We start from the raw sequence: 12,237 nt of genomic DNA, 5'->3' as shown, positions 1-12,237 counted from the left end.
CCTGAACTCTAAAATTACCCTTGCCACCCCAAAACCCATACCCACCCTGAACCCTAAAATGCCCTTGCCACCCTAAAACCCATACCCACTCGGGGGGGGGGGGGGGGGTAGGAGGGGGAAAAGCTTCATCAAAGGGTTCCCAAAGGCATGTAAATTGTCGGACTCAGGTGAGGCTGAGATAAGACACCAAACACTGCCCAGCCAGCACACAGCAGCTCAAGAACTGTGTGTGCCCTGGAAGCTGCTGCAGCCAGTGCTGGGACGCAGGAAAGGGGGGGGGGGGGGTGCGTTAATTGGGCCACTACGACTTCAGGACAGCTACGCCTTTCGACCCTGGACCACCAGAACTTCACTGCAATACCCCGAACCCCAGAGCTACACTACACCGCTCTGGCACTGTCCGGACTCTCAGGACTTCAGTTTAGGCACCAGAAATCGAGAGCGCACAGAGAAGGGACCCATTTTTTGAAGCGCTACAGAACCATTCAGAGAAGCGCAATAAAAATGGGGTCCGCTGGTCAGTGTGGAAACTGAGAAAAGTTGCCGTGTTGCTACGTGGTATTGCTTCGTGGTGGGCACATCAAGGGGCAGAGGAGCGGTAGTGGCGTGGTAAGGGACAAGTTTATTTATTTATTTTATTTATTTATGCGTTTTTATATAGCGCGTACTTTACCCGAAGGCGTCAGAGCGCTTCACACAAGGAACAGAACTGTTACACGAGGAGAACATCACACGTGAACAAATTACGAAAAGTGCTCGCCTTGCAACTATTCACTGCGGAGATGGATGAAAACCTGCGTTGTCTTTCTGCCCCACAGCCCCCTTTGTTCAGCTCCTAGACAGCGACCCCAGCGCACAGGGCACAACAACAAACACAGCCCCGGAGTCTGCGATGATGCCCAGCCGCCTGAGCCCTACGGCGCATTGTGTGCTCTGTGCGGTACTGTCGCTTTAACTGGCTCCTTTGTTGCTGAAAAAAGCGCAATTAAAAAGGGGCGGGCGGACTCTGCCAACCAAACTTCGCTCTCTTCTTCCTCGGCTGGGCAGCAGTTCCCGCCTTCACTTATACTCTAATATTTTGATTCCTTGGGTGCCTTTCACCGAGCGCTGCGTTGGGCTTTGAGGCGCTCGGTTCGTCCCGTTGCGGCTGATAACTGTCGCTTTATTCCTCAAGGAGCTACAATAAAACGTATCTGGTTTAGGAAGTTATGGGGGAACTTCTCGTCATCTCTGTGCAGAGTTCTATACCGGGGGAGAGGGCGAGCACCTCCCCACGCTTGGCTGCTCACGTGTGGAAGTTATCGCGGCGCTAGGTCTGCGCCGGCGCTATTTTTGGACACTTTTTGAAGACATTGTTGGAAGGTTAAGTGCAGAGGAACTGCGTGGTGATTGGCTCTTCTCCTGTAAGTATCACATATCACCTTTACGCAAAGCATTATTGGTAACTGGTTAATGGATTAAACAGTGGATGATTAGAGATTTGCGCTCCAGTTGGATTCATCTTCCACATGGTTTGGGCTGTTAACAATGTATATTGTTTTCTTGCGGATTTCTGGTCTAAAATATTGGCAGCCAAGCTCAGAGTGGACTTTGCGTCTGTTACTGACCACTGGCCTAGTGTCGTGCCCAACACCTTCACCTGTTAGTGTCGTGACTGTTTAGGCCAGTGGTCTTCAAACTTTTTAATTTCGTGCCCCCCCAGTGTAGAAAAACAATTCGCCGGGCCCCCCCCTCAAAATATTTCACAATTATTCTATTTAACTGGCAATGTTTAAATATGTCTAGACTTATTCAAACATTGCAGCTAAGTTCTGTCACTGTTTAAAAAATGCAAACAAATACATGATTTCCAAACATACAATTCCGGTTAGGCAGACCTTACTAATGTGCAAAGGATTCACAGTGTGGTTATTCGAAATAGTAGTGTGGGTCTTGGAGAAAATGTGAAGTCCCTTCCCTTTTGACACCTTCTCTCAGTCAGGATTTAAATGACAAAGGAAGTTAATGATGGCCCATTACAGACGTGCTTACTGCTGCAAATTTTTTTAGGCTGAAAACAAAGCATAATGTTTCTTCTGGCCAGAGCCTGGCGCCCCCCCTGGGATCACTTAAGGCCCCCCCAGGGGGGCCCGCCCCGCAGTTTGAATACCTCTGGTTTAGGCCAACGTCAATGCACACGATGGGATTTTGGAGGCAATGCGTAACATGTTAAAGATAAGACTACAAATCCCAGAATGCAATGCACAGGTGGCAGTAAATCCAGGACTGATTGAAGGCGTACCATAGCATGGAGCCACTGCTGAACTATGGTGAAGTGTGTTCATTCTGCTTTGCACTAGTTCAAATTCTGGTCAGTGTTACTTTCATAGCGGTACCATGCATGCCACTAACTTCAATTCAAAGCGCCAAGAAGCAGTACATTCTGGGTTCTACGTAGAACTGTATTAAAGTGATGCCATAGTCTCTGATGATTTCAGCCTCACCGATATTGGGTAGCTTTTAATTGTTGTGATCGACTCTATTTAATGGATACAATTGTAGATGGTAAATATTCAGGTGCCTCAGTGAAAAAAAAACAAGCGTTGGCAGAAGCAGTTGGTTTGGCATTAAGACCATTGTTGCAAGTTACTATTTTTGTAGCATATACCACAAACATAAGAGAGAAAATGAAACAGTGACTACATTTGGCAGTCCTGTGCTTGCATTTGGAAATGTGAAATGGTTAAAACAGTGTGAGCTGTCCCTATCACGCAGTTGTAGTCAGAACAGGTAGAGACACCCTTTTAATTTCAAGGCGCACTGGCACAACTTGGGGAAAGATAATGCACGATTGGCATTCGATTACTGCAATTTAAAGAGCTAGTTTCAACACTCGTGAGTTCATTTTGTTAAATAAAAAGTAACAGAAATGGAAAGGAAAAAATATTCGAAAATGTTCGCTTTGTCCAACGAGTCCTGTTACTAAAGTGCACTTATTTAGGCTTGTGTGTAGTCCACACGAGATCGTTAAAAGTGCTATAATTCACCGTGCAGTAGAGACAGCTGCTGAAATGGTCCGGCCTCTTAACCCACCCCTTAAGGCTTAAGCTGTGGTGGGCTGTAGAAAAATGTGAATAACAGTCGATGAAACAAATGGACGAACTGTCTATTAGTGAAGATATCTGTATGCTATGCGAGGCTGGCGTGACAGGTAACACTGTTTTAGACCAGACCTAAAAATGAAAGTGGCTCAGGTAAGTATCTGGAATAGTCCCAGAGTCCAGGACACTTACATCTCCAAGGAAATCGCGACGATGGCTGGACTGTCCACATGGTCGGAATATTGCGATAGAAAATGTTGTCTGAAAAGGGATAGGTTATGCAGATTAACCACGTTCTTCCGTAAATGCTGTTTCGCCAACTCCTGTCGGAGGACTGGAGCGTTTTTCTTTTTGTGTGCATATAATCCAATGTGATGTCAGCTGTAATGCATGCAGCCTACAGTGGCACAGTCCTGCTATGCTATTTGCATTTTTATTTATTGGATGTGTGTATCCTGGCACCCTACTCCTCAGGTGCACAGAAATGCTCCACTTCCTACGGACACACATCGTTGCACAGGCTATCGGAATGTTTGGTGGCACCGATGTCCGCCCCTCCCCCTTCTTGCGGGCTTCTTTAAGTTGCAGGACGTGCCTTCCCTCCCTAAATAGCTCGAACTTGGTTCTCGCGGCCGGGCTTCCTTCCCCCTGTACGTTCAGAAATCCCCTCCGGCGGGTTTCCGCTCTTACGCACATTTACACAAACTCTCAAACACAGGCACAAAGATTTCCCCAAACTGAGACGTACTCTGACATTCTCTCATACAAGACTCCCTCTGCTGTGACCCTCTCTCGCACACACTCTGTCTCTCACATGCCACCAGGGTCAGAGCCCCATCCCTGAGAGTGCCGGCCCCACGAGCCCTCGCCGCGTTGCCCGCTCCGCCGCACGTGCGGTGACCGCACAGGCTGCCCCATCCCCGCTGACCTCTCGAGTCCTCCGCACCCGCCGGTCCCTCCCACCTACAGCCTCTTGTGTCTGGCTGTCAGTGCCGCGGGTACAGCGTTTCTTTCAACAACCGCTTCGAAAACTCCCACGTCACTTGTTGCCACTTTGTTGCACTTGCGGCACTTAAAGCACACCCCGCGATGCTGTGGAGCCGACCCTGTGCCGGGAGGAGCCCCTGTTCGCATCTGAAGCTCTCATCACCGCCGGAGGACCGCCTGTAGCGTCTGCCTGTGTTTCACGGAGGATTCAAATGTAGTTACGGAAGCCCGTGGTCCGTGTGTATCGCGTCTGCTGCCTCAGCTGCAGGGCGCGGCGGGCAGAGGGGCTGGCAGCGGGGAAGGCAGAGGGGCTCTACTATTTTATTTCCCCGGACTCCCTCTGGGCTGGATCTGAGAGCCCGGCACTTGGGAGGCTGCTGCCCGCGACCCCACAGCTCTTTCTCACTCCCCCTTTTATGCCCGTGAATGCAGCAGGTGAGGGGAGCCCGGTGCCTTCTGCAGCCTGGGGTCAAAGGGCACCTGTTGCTTGCAGGGGTGACCAGATCGGGATGCTGTGAACGCACGAGCTGCCCTGTCGGTGGGCGTGGCGGAGGCACAGGGGTGGACGGCGGCCGGCGAAGACGAAATTCTACCCCGGGTGTTAAATATTTCTGCTGATGGACCGGCAGGGCGGGTTGGAACCCCGTTTTAACATGCTGTGGCTGAAATTATGACTTTTCGGATGCCCAAGTGGCAGCAGGTGAGTGGAACTTTCTTAAAAGTGAAAATTATTTTAATAATTAATTGAATTAGATCGTATACAGGGTTCAATCGCAATGACTGGGCCAAGTATGGTCCCCCTTTTAAAAAAAAAAATATGTTTTTCACCTCCACTGTTACGCAGCTTAATCCATTGCCGCCTTGCTTTGGTGCTCGCTGCTGCCGCAGCTCCACGCACTAGACACCCTTTGCTACTGGTAAACTGGAACTTTAATGCTTAAAACTGCAAGTCCCACAGTGCAACTGGCGTGAGCTAGTCACACCTGATGTGGGGCGTCTCGGTATTTCTGGCAATGTAATTCCAGCTGTAAAAAGCAACAGAGAGGTAGTGAAGGAGACCACTGTCAACGTAGCCTAAGCCAAACTCTCTTCACTACGGGGCAGATCGACAAGCCTCTTGCGCCTCTTTTACGCCACCGTTGCATCATGCAGCGGCGGCGCAAAAGATGCGCCACGGTGCAGGGTATTTACAACGTGACGCATCTCCCAGATGCGTCACGTTGTACAGACCTGCGCCAGAAGAGGCGTACCATCGCAGGGGAGGGCCTTCCTGCGCAGGAACACCTCCCAAAAGTGGCTGAGTGAAATCTACAAGATTTCACTCACTCACTTTTGGGCCCATGCTGCGTCAAAAACCCTGCGCCTGCTTGAAGCAGGCGTAAGTATTGACGCAGCAATGTGCACATAGGGCCCCCCTGATGATTGATGGAGCTGCGTCGCGCTTGCGACGCAACTCCAACAATGCGCCGCTTTTACGTCACAGATGCGTGACGCATCTGTGCCATTTTTGTCCCATGGTGCGCCGCATTGTAAATGCGGCGCATCAAGGGTGGCGGAGCTACGGCGCACAATTACTGGCGCATCCCTGCCGATATGCAGGGATGAGCCAGTAATTGGTAATCTACCCCTACATCTTTATATATTTGCATTTTATTTTTATCCATAGAGCCTCACAATTTTGGGTACAGAGAAGCTGTAATTTATGGTTCCGCCGCACCGCTAGGGCTGGCTGCCCTTCCAGAATCCGAGATTTGCGTCCTTAAAGTTGTCGATTTATTTCCAAATTGTCAGCATCTTTGCTGTGAAACGGTTTTTCCAGCATAATTCCTATTCCCCCTCGCATTAAAACAAAGTGTGAACCATGTTTGATTCCATGCATGTTTGTTTGTGGACATACTTGCTCTTGCGGTGAGTTATTTATCTATGCACACTGCAAAAGTCTCCAGGCACGCGCTCGGGTGTAGAGGACACGTGGTGGCGAATCAGGTCACGGTAAAAGAGGGTGTATGCAGTCTTGCTGTGAGGTACCTGGTGAGACAGGGACCCTTGGAGTTGATGGGCGGCTACTGCTGCTCTTTTGTTTTCAGCTTAAAACAAAGCACTGCTATCAGCAGGAAGCTTCTTTTAACCAGACTCTGGAGCCCCATGGGGTCATTTAAGGCCCACTGCTAGCCCCAACCCCATTTTGAAGACCTCTGCTCTGGGCTGGGACACAGGAGAAGGAAGGAGGGTTCTGTGGGTTCCCTGAAGCACTGCAGAGAAGAGTGGTCTTGGTTTGACGGACCTCGATCTGAAGTTTGTGAACTTACACTGTCAGGTGGTCATTTCTCCCAGACAAGTGGGCTTTCAGGGTGGAGATTTTTTTGTTCACTGGTCTGAGCCGCGGTCTGCTTAAGCTGTTAGGAAATATCCCATCCTAGAGGTTGGAGGCGAGAGGGTGGTGGGCTGGTGTAAGGCCTGTTCTCTGGAATCCAAAGTATTTAGAGGTTGTTGGGCACCATCTGTATTGGTCACTGCTGTTTTCCACTGGTGTCCCAGCGCTCCAGATACTACATGACTAGGGCTCCCTGTTTTCCGTTTTTACTGATTTTTACAGATAAATACAGACAGAAACATTTATTTTTTTGTCTGTATTTATTTTTAAATGTGGAAAAAAACGGAAATTGGGGTGCTTTTTGAGTAATTCTAAACACTGTTTTCCATGACGGCCGGGCCATTAGATGTGTGGTTTGATAGATAAGGGGATTAAAAAAAAGGCATTTTAGTAAAGATGCTTTAACAGCAGAAGATATGCACAAGGTTGATACTGAAAGTTGCATATTTTCATATAATGCACAGATTTATCTTCTGCGGGTGTTCACAGCACTGAAACCTGGCAGATATTCAAGCATGAGCACATATTTATCGGTTAAATAAATTCGGAAATATACCTCTTTCAGCTTTTTTTTTTCCACAAAACCAAAAATAAATATTGATAATTACAGATAAAATTAGCAAAAAATAAATATGGATAAATACAGACTGAAATGGCAAAAAAATAAATACAATAAAACCAAGAGCCCTGTACATGACCAACAACTGTTTCATCAACCCTCTACTTATAATGCACTAACACATGAGAGCAAGAGGTTTGTCCTGGAACAGGGATAACTCAATGTCTGCTCGCAAATATGTCGTTCCTGTAAAGGACGTTGTACAACAAGCATATATTAACAGTGATTTCCTACTCTTTACTAGGAATCGGTTCAACAGATACACCTTGACCCCTAGATGGACAAGGCCTTTGACAGCGGGCATCAAGCAGGAATGCTTGTACCGTAGCCCTTTGAAGTTAAATTTACATAACTAGAGAGCGTCAGTTTGCTGCCGCTATGATGCTGATGTAGACTCAATATAGCGCCTTGAGGTGACAGGAAGTGTCTGCTCTAATATGAACTTACATTGTTCTATGTATCACTGGCAGGAGGCGTTGACGTATGTTGCGTTTGATTGGAGTACTGGATCCAGCTATAGACAGGATGCAGGAAGTGCATGGCTTGCTTGTCGTTCGATATGGGGCCGGCGTGGTATTGAACCGGGTCCATCTCGTGTATCGTAGAGTGTTGCGCTTCTCATTGTAGGTTTGTTTGAATAGGTGGCATTTTGGCTTATTCTTGCACTGCAGCTAATCTGTATTTTTAGACTCTGGTTCAGCGTGTTGCACAGTGAGAGGTCATTGGCTTTAGGAGTTGTATCTGGACTTTGTGGTTTCTCTCCGTGGATCAATAGGGCTCTGCCTGACCTTACTCTCCTGGCTGGCTGCTGCATTTTTTGTTTGTTTGTACTATTTTGGGTCTTTTCCTCAGTAGGCCTTCGCCCACTACTTCTGAATTTCTGTTATTGATTATAATGTAATCTTTGTTCTAAAATACCAGCTTTTAGAGCCAAATCCATTGGATCCTATTATATCCCCCTAGCCTCTGGTAGGAGTCAAACTTGTAGCCTGCAGATCTCTGTGGTGGTGTTCTGATCTCTGACCCAGAGTGGTTAAAGTGGGTTGGATCTACTGGAAACTACATGCTCAATCTATTTAAATTTCACAGCACTTCTGGGTGCCTTAGAAATCACTGACTCGGGGCAGAGTTTGGTGCTGCCCCCCCCCCCCAACGCCTCAGCAAAACATTGCGCAATGTATACTTGCGTTCCAGGCGTACCTGTCTACCTATGTCACTCACAGGCTGAAACATTGAGATCTAATGAATAACTGGAATCTGTATGAATTGGCTTTGGGGTCTAGAACAGCGAGTGGGCTCTTTAGCCAAAGCAGGTTCCTAGTTTGTTGGTCCGGTTCTGCGAGTCGCTCTGCGAGGGCTTATTGAGTGCAAAAGACATACAATTGATGAACGGAATGCAGAACAAATCAAAACATTCACCCCAAGTCAAGAGATCTGGGTTAAATTCATTATTCTTTTGCTCATCATGCCACCCTAGTTTAGACCTGGCCATATGCATATTAGTCTTGACCCTGTGCCTCATGTGAATAGTCCAGCCCGAACTGCCAAGCCAGGTCCTCCCTGGACCAGCAACAAGCATCCTAGGACTGGTTTCGGGGTTTCACCCCTCTTCAGCCAGGATAGCTTGATTCCAGTGGCACAGTGAGCTCAAAACCCACATCTGAGTGGTTATTCCTACATCTGGTTGTCATGAGAGGAGGGGGTTCAGTACCTGCAGGTGGTAGCTGCCCCCCCACCCTCCCCCTTGAGGAGAGATGTTGGTAATACTGATGGCTGTTACCTACTTGTCGGCTAGTACATGCACAGTGGTTGTGCTGTCAGAATAAATCTGTTGTGTCTGCTTGGCTCAGGCAGGGAAGCATGAACCGTGTTCTCTGCCTAGTGGGGGGCCTGGGAGCGGAGACTTTTAATTCAGAAGTGTTGTTGATTGGTTGAAGGCCTCCCGTGGTGAAATTGGCTTTCTAAAAGGTCATCATCCGTTTTATCTGATCGCAAAGTAAATCGTTTGTGTCCAGAAGGCGATCTTTAAATATGTTTTAGTGAGATAAGAAACAGCCTTAACGGCTAGACTGATCTGTGCATGAATCAGGCCGAGTGATGACCCATATTTGACTGTCATCTGATGCACAATCTCCTCGATGGTGGAGCATTTTTGCCCATGCTCTGCTTTGAGGGGGGTGATAGCACCTCGATCCTTACAAATTAAAAAAAAAACACAAAACCTTGATTTCAGATTATGTTCAATGCAAAATAATGTTATGTTTTAATACGCATCATGATATGTCATGTTGATTAGTATAGCGCACTATTCACCCGAGAGGCAATCCAGGTGCTTGGGCAGGTGTGAGGTCCCAAGCTACTTATATAAAGAGCACGGTCTAAGGTTTCTTGCGGAACTCAAGAGGTGAGGAGGAGGCTCTGATGTGTTGATAGAGATCCGTCCATGTCTTGGGTGCAATGTAGGAGAATGAGTCCCTTCCAGTTTTGCTTTTGTAGTAGCTGGGATTTTGTGTGCACGCGGCAGAACATAGGTCTCTGGTGGGTTGGTAAAAGAGTATGCGGCGGTTCAGGTATTCTGGTCTCGTGTTGCGTAGGACTTTGTATGTGTGCATGAGCAGTTTGTATGGGCTTCACCCAGAGGCGCAACTAGAGTCCAATTTCGGGGGCGGCTAAGAACAAATTTCAGGGGTGGCTGAATCTTTAGGCAGTCAGCAGAGTCGAGCTGCAGGGGCCCTTAGAAAGGGTGAAACAACAACAAAGCCCCATTAACTTGCACAAGGTCTTTTAAAGACCTGTGAAGTGCTCGGGTGCGGCTGTGAGCGGCCCGGGAAGTGTCTCATACTGGACTGCCACACACGGGGGGGGGCTGAAGTCCTTTGAGGCCAATGGGTGATGCGCGCCTGGCTGCACCTGTAAATGGGGAGCCAGTGTAGCTTTCTGAGCTGAGTTGTCATGTGGGAGGTCCAGTATGAGTTTTGTAGCTTCGTACTGGATGGTCTGGAGTCTGTTGTTTGTTAGGCGTTGTTTGGAGATTCTGGCATATAGAGTGTTGACGTATTCTAGCTTGCTGGTGAGGAGTGCTTCTGTGATACTTTGTCTGATGTTCTGAGGCAACTGTTTGAAGATTTTCTACAGCATGCATAGGATATGGAAGCTGGAGATGTACAGTGAGTTAATTTGAGATGTCGTATTGACATTGGCATGTACGATGATCCCATGGTTCCTTTCGTGGTCTGTGGGTGTTGGACCTAGCTCTGATGGCCACCAGATGGAATCCCATGAGAGATCTTGTTGGCGGAGAACAGTATTTCCATCTTGCCCGAGTTGTACTGCAGGCAGTTGGTTCACATCCAGTCTGGTACCGTGCCCATGCAGTCGGGAAAAGTTGATTCTGGTGGTCTTTTCGATCAGGGCGAGGATGAGTTGGATATCAGTGGCGTAGATGACAGTGTTATCTTGTGATCACATTATGTTGGCTAGTGGTGTCATGTATATGTTGAAAAGAGTAGGGCTGAGGGGCGATCCCTATGGGGCACTGCATATTATTCCTTTGGATGTATGTCGTTACAACGCATGCTTTTTCCACGCATGCTTTTACAGCACAGGTTTTACAACGCAAGTAGTTACGACTTGTGTTGGGGGGCGCTGGATAGTGAATAGATTAATTTACTATTCCTACTCCAGTCCCCATGGATAGTAGGGAAGGTTTTGGATAGTAAATTAAACTATTCCCTATCCTACAGAGCCCTCCAGCACAAGTCGCTGTAACGACTTGAGTTGTAATTCCTGCGTTGTAAAGGTACTGCGTGGAAAAAGGTTTGTTGCAAAGGATGTTTCCCATTCCTTTGGTCTCTGATGTGAAGGGTGGCAGCCTCACCCTTTGGGTTCTTCCTGTGAGGAATTAACAGATCAATTTGAGAGCGAATTCTTGTATGCCACTGCTCATACTCTTCTGATTAGGGTCTTGTGTGAGACCGTCTCAAAGGCCGCGGGGAGGTAAAGCAGGATGAGGGCCGCTGTTTCTCCTTGGTCCAGGAGGTGTTGCATGTTGTCGGTGGCCGTGATGAGTGCTGTGGTTCTTTCTGAATCCCTCTTTCAGTCGGTACTAGGTTGAAGGCCTCCTGCTATGTTAACAGGCACTGCTCTGACCTTCTGTCTACGTTGGATAGAAAGGGCTACTGCATTGCTAACTGGCACTGCACCCTCTTTCAGTGTGCACTTGGTCGCAGGTCTGCCGTGTTGTTTACAGACACTGCTTCCTCTTTAAGTCTGCACTAAGTTAAAGGTCTGCTGTGCTGTTTACAAACACTGCTTCTTCTTACAATCTACACTAGGTCGGAGGTCTGCTGTGCTTTTTACAGGCAGTGCTCCCTCCTTCAGTCTGCACTAGGTTGAAGGTCTCTTGCTGCGTTGAAAGACACTGCTCCCTCTTTCAGTCTGCGCTAGGTTGAAGGTCTCTTGCTGGGTTGAAAGACACTGCTCCCTCTTTCAGTCTGCGCTAGGTTGAAGGTCTGCTGTATTTATAGGCACTGCTCCCTCTTTCAGTCTGCACTAGGTTGAAGGTCTCTTGCTGCGTTGAAAGACACTGCTCCCTCTTTCAGTCTGCGCTAGGTTGAAGGTCTGCTGTATTTATAGGCACTGCTCCCTCTTTCAGTCTGCGCTTGGTTGAAGCTCTACTGTATTTATAGGCACTGCTCCCTCTTTCAGTCTGTGCTAGGTTGAAGCTCTGCTGTATTTATAGGCACTGTTCCCTCTTTCAATCTGCGCTTGGTTGAAGCTCTGCTGTATTTATAGGCACTGCTCCCTATTTCAATCTGCACCAGGTTGAAGGTCTCTTGCTGCGTTGAAAGACACTGCTCCCTCTTTCAGTCTGCGCTTGGTTGAAGCTCTGCTGTATTTATAGGCACTGCTCCCTATTTCAATCTGCTCTAGGTTGAAGGTCTGCTGTATTTACAGGCACTGCTCCCTCTTTCAGTCTGCGCTTGGTTGAAGCTCTGCTGTATTTATAGGCACTGCTCCCTCTTTCAGTCTGCGCTAGGTTGAAGCTCTGCTGTATTTATAGGCACTGTTCCCTCTTTCAATCTGCGCTTGGTTGAAGCTCTGCTGTATTTATAGGCACTGTTCCCGCTTTCAGTCTGCGCTTGTGTAGGAGAGTAGGGTCTGCTATCCTATGGTCA

The 12,237-nt window shown here is 48.1% G+C and overlaps 1 protein-coding gene across 2 annotated transcripts in view; it reads left to right on the top strand.

Moving 5' to 3' along the window:
• The first annotated feature begins 401 nt into the window (after nucleotides 1-401).
• The window catches only part of PRR5L (proline rich 5 like), a 260,905-nt gene continuing 249,069 nt past the window's right edge, over nucleotides 402-12,237 (top strand). The window contains exon 1 of one of the 2 annotated variants that reach the window (XM_086959532.1): nucleotides 402-1,403. The gene's annotated coding sequence lies outside the window, so the exon portion shown is untranslated. Of the gene's footprint in view, nucleotides 1,404-4,056; nucleotides 4,768-12,237 lie in introns of those variants that run through there. The other variant, XM_086959533.1, reaches the window with a different exon arrangement.

This window comes from Lissotriton vulgaris, chromosome 2_2, assembly GCF_964263255.1.
Source record: "Lissotriton vulgaris chromosome 2_2, aLisVul1.2, whole genome shotgun sequence".
Lineage (NCBI taxonomy): Eukaryota > Metazoa > Chordata > Amphibia > Caudata > Salamandridae > Lissotriton > Lissotriton vulgaris.
The sequence above is the reverse complement of the archived record's forward strand: the minus strand, read 5'-3'. Positions and strand labels throughout refer to the sequence as shown.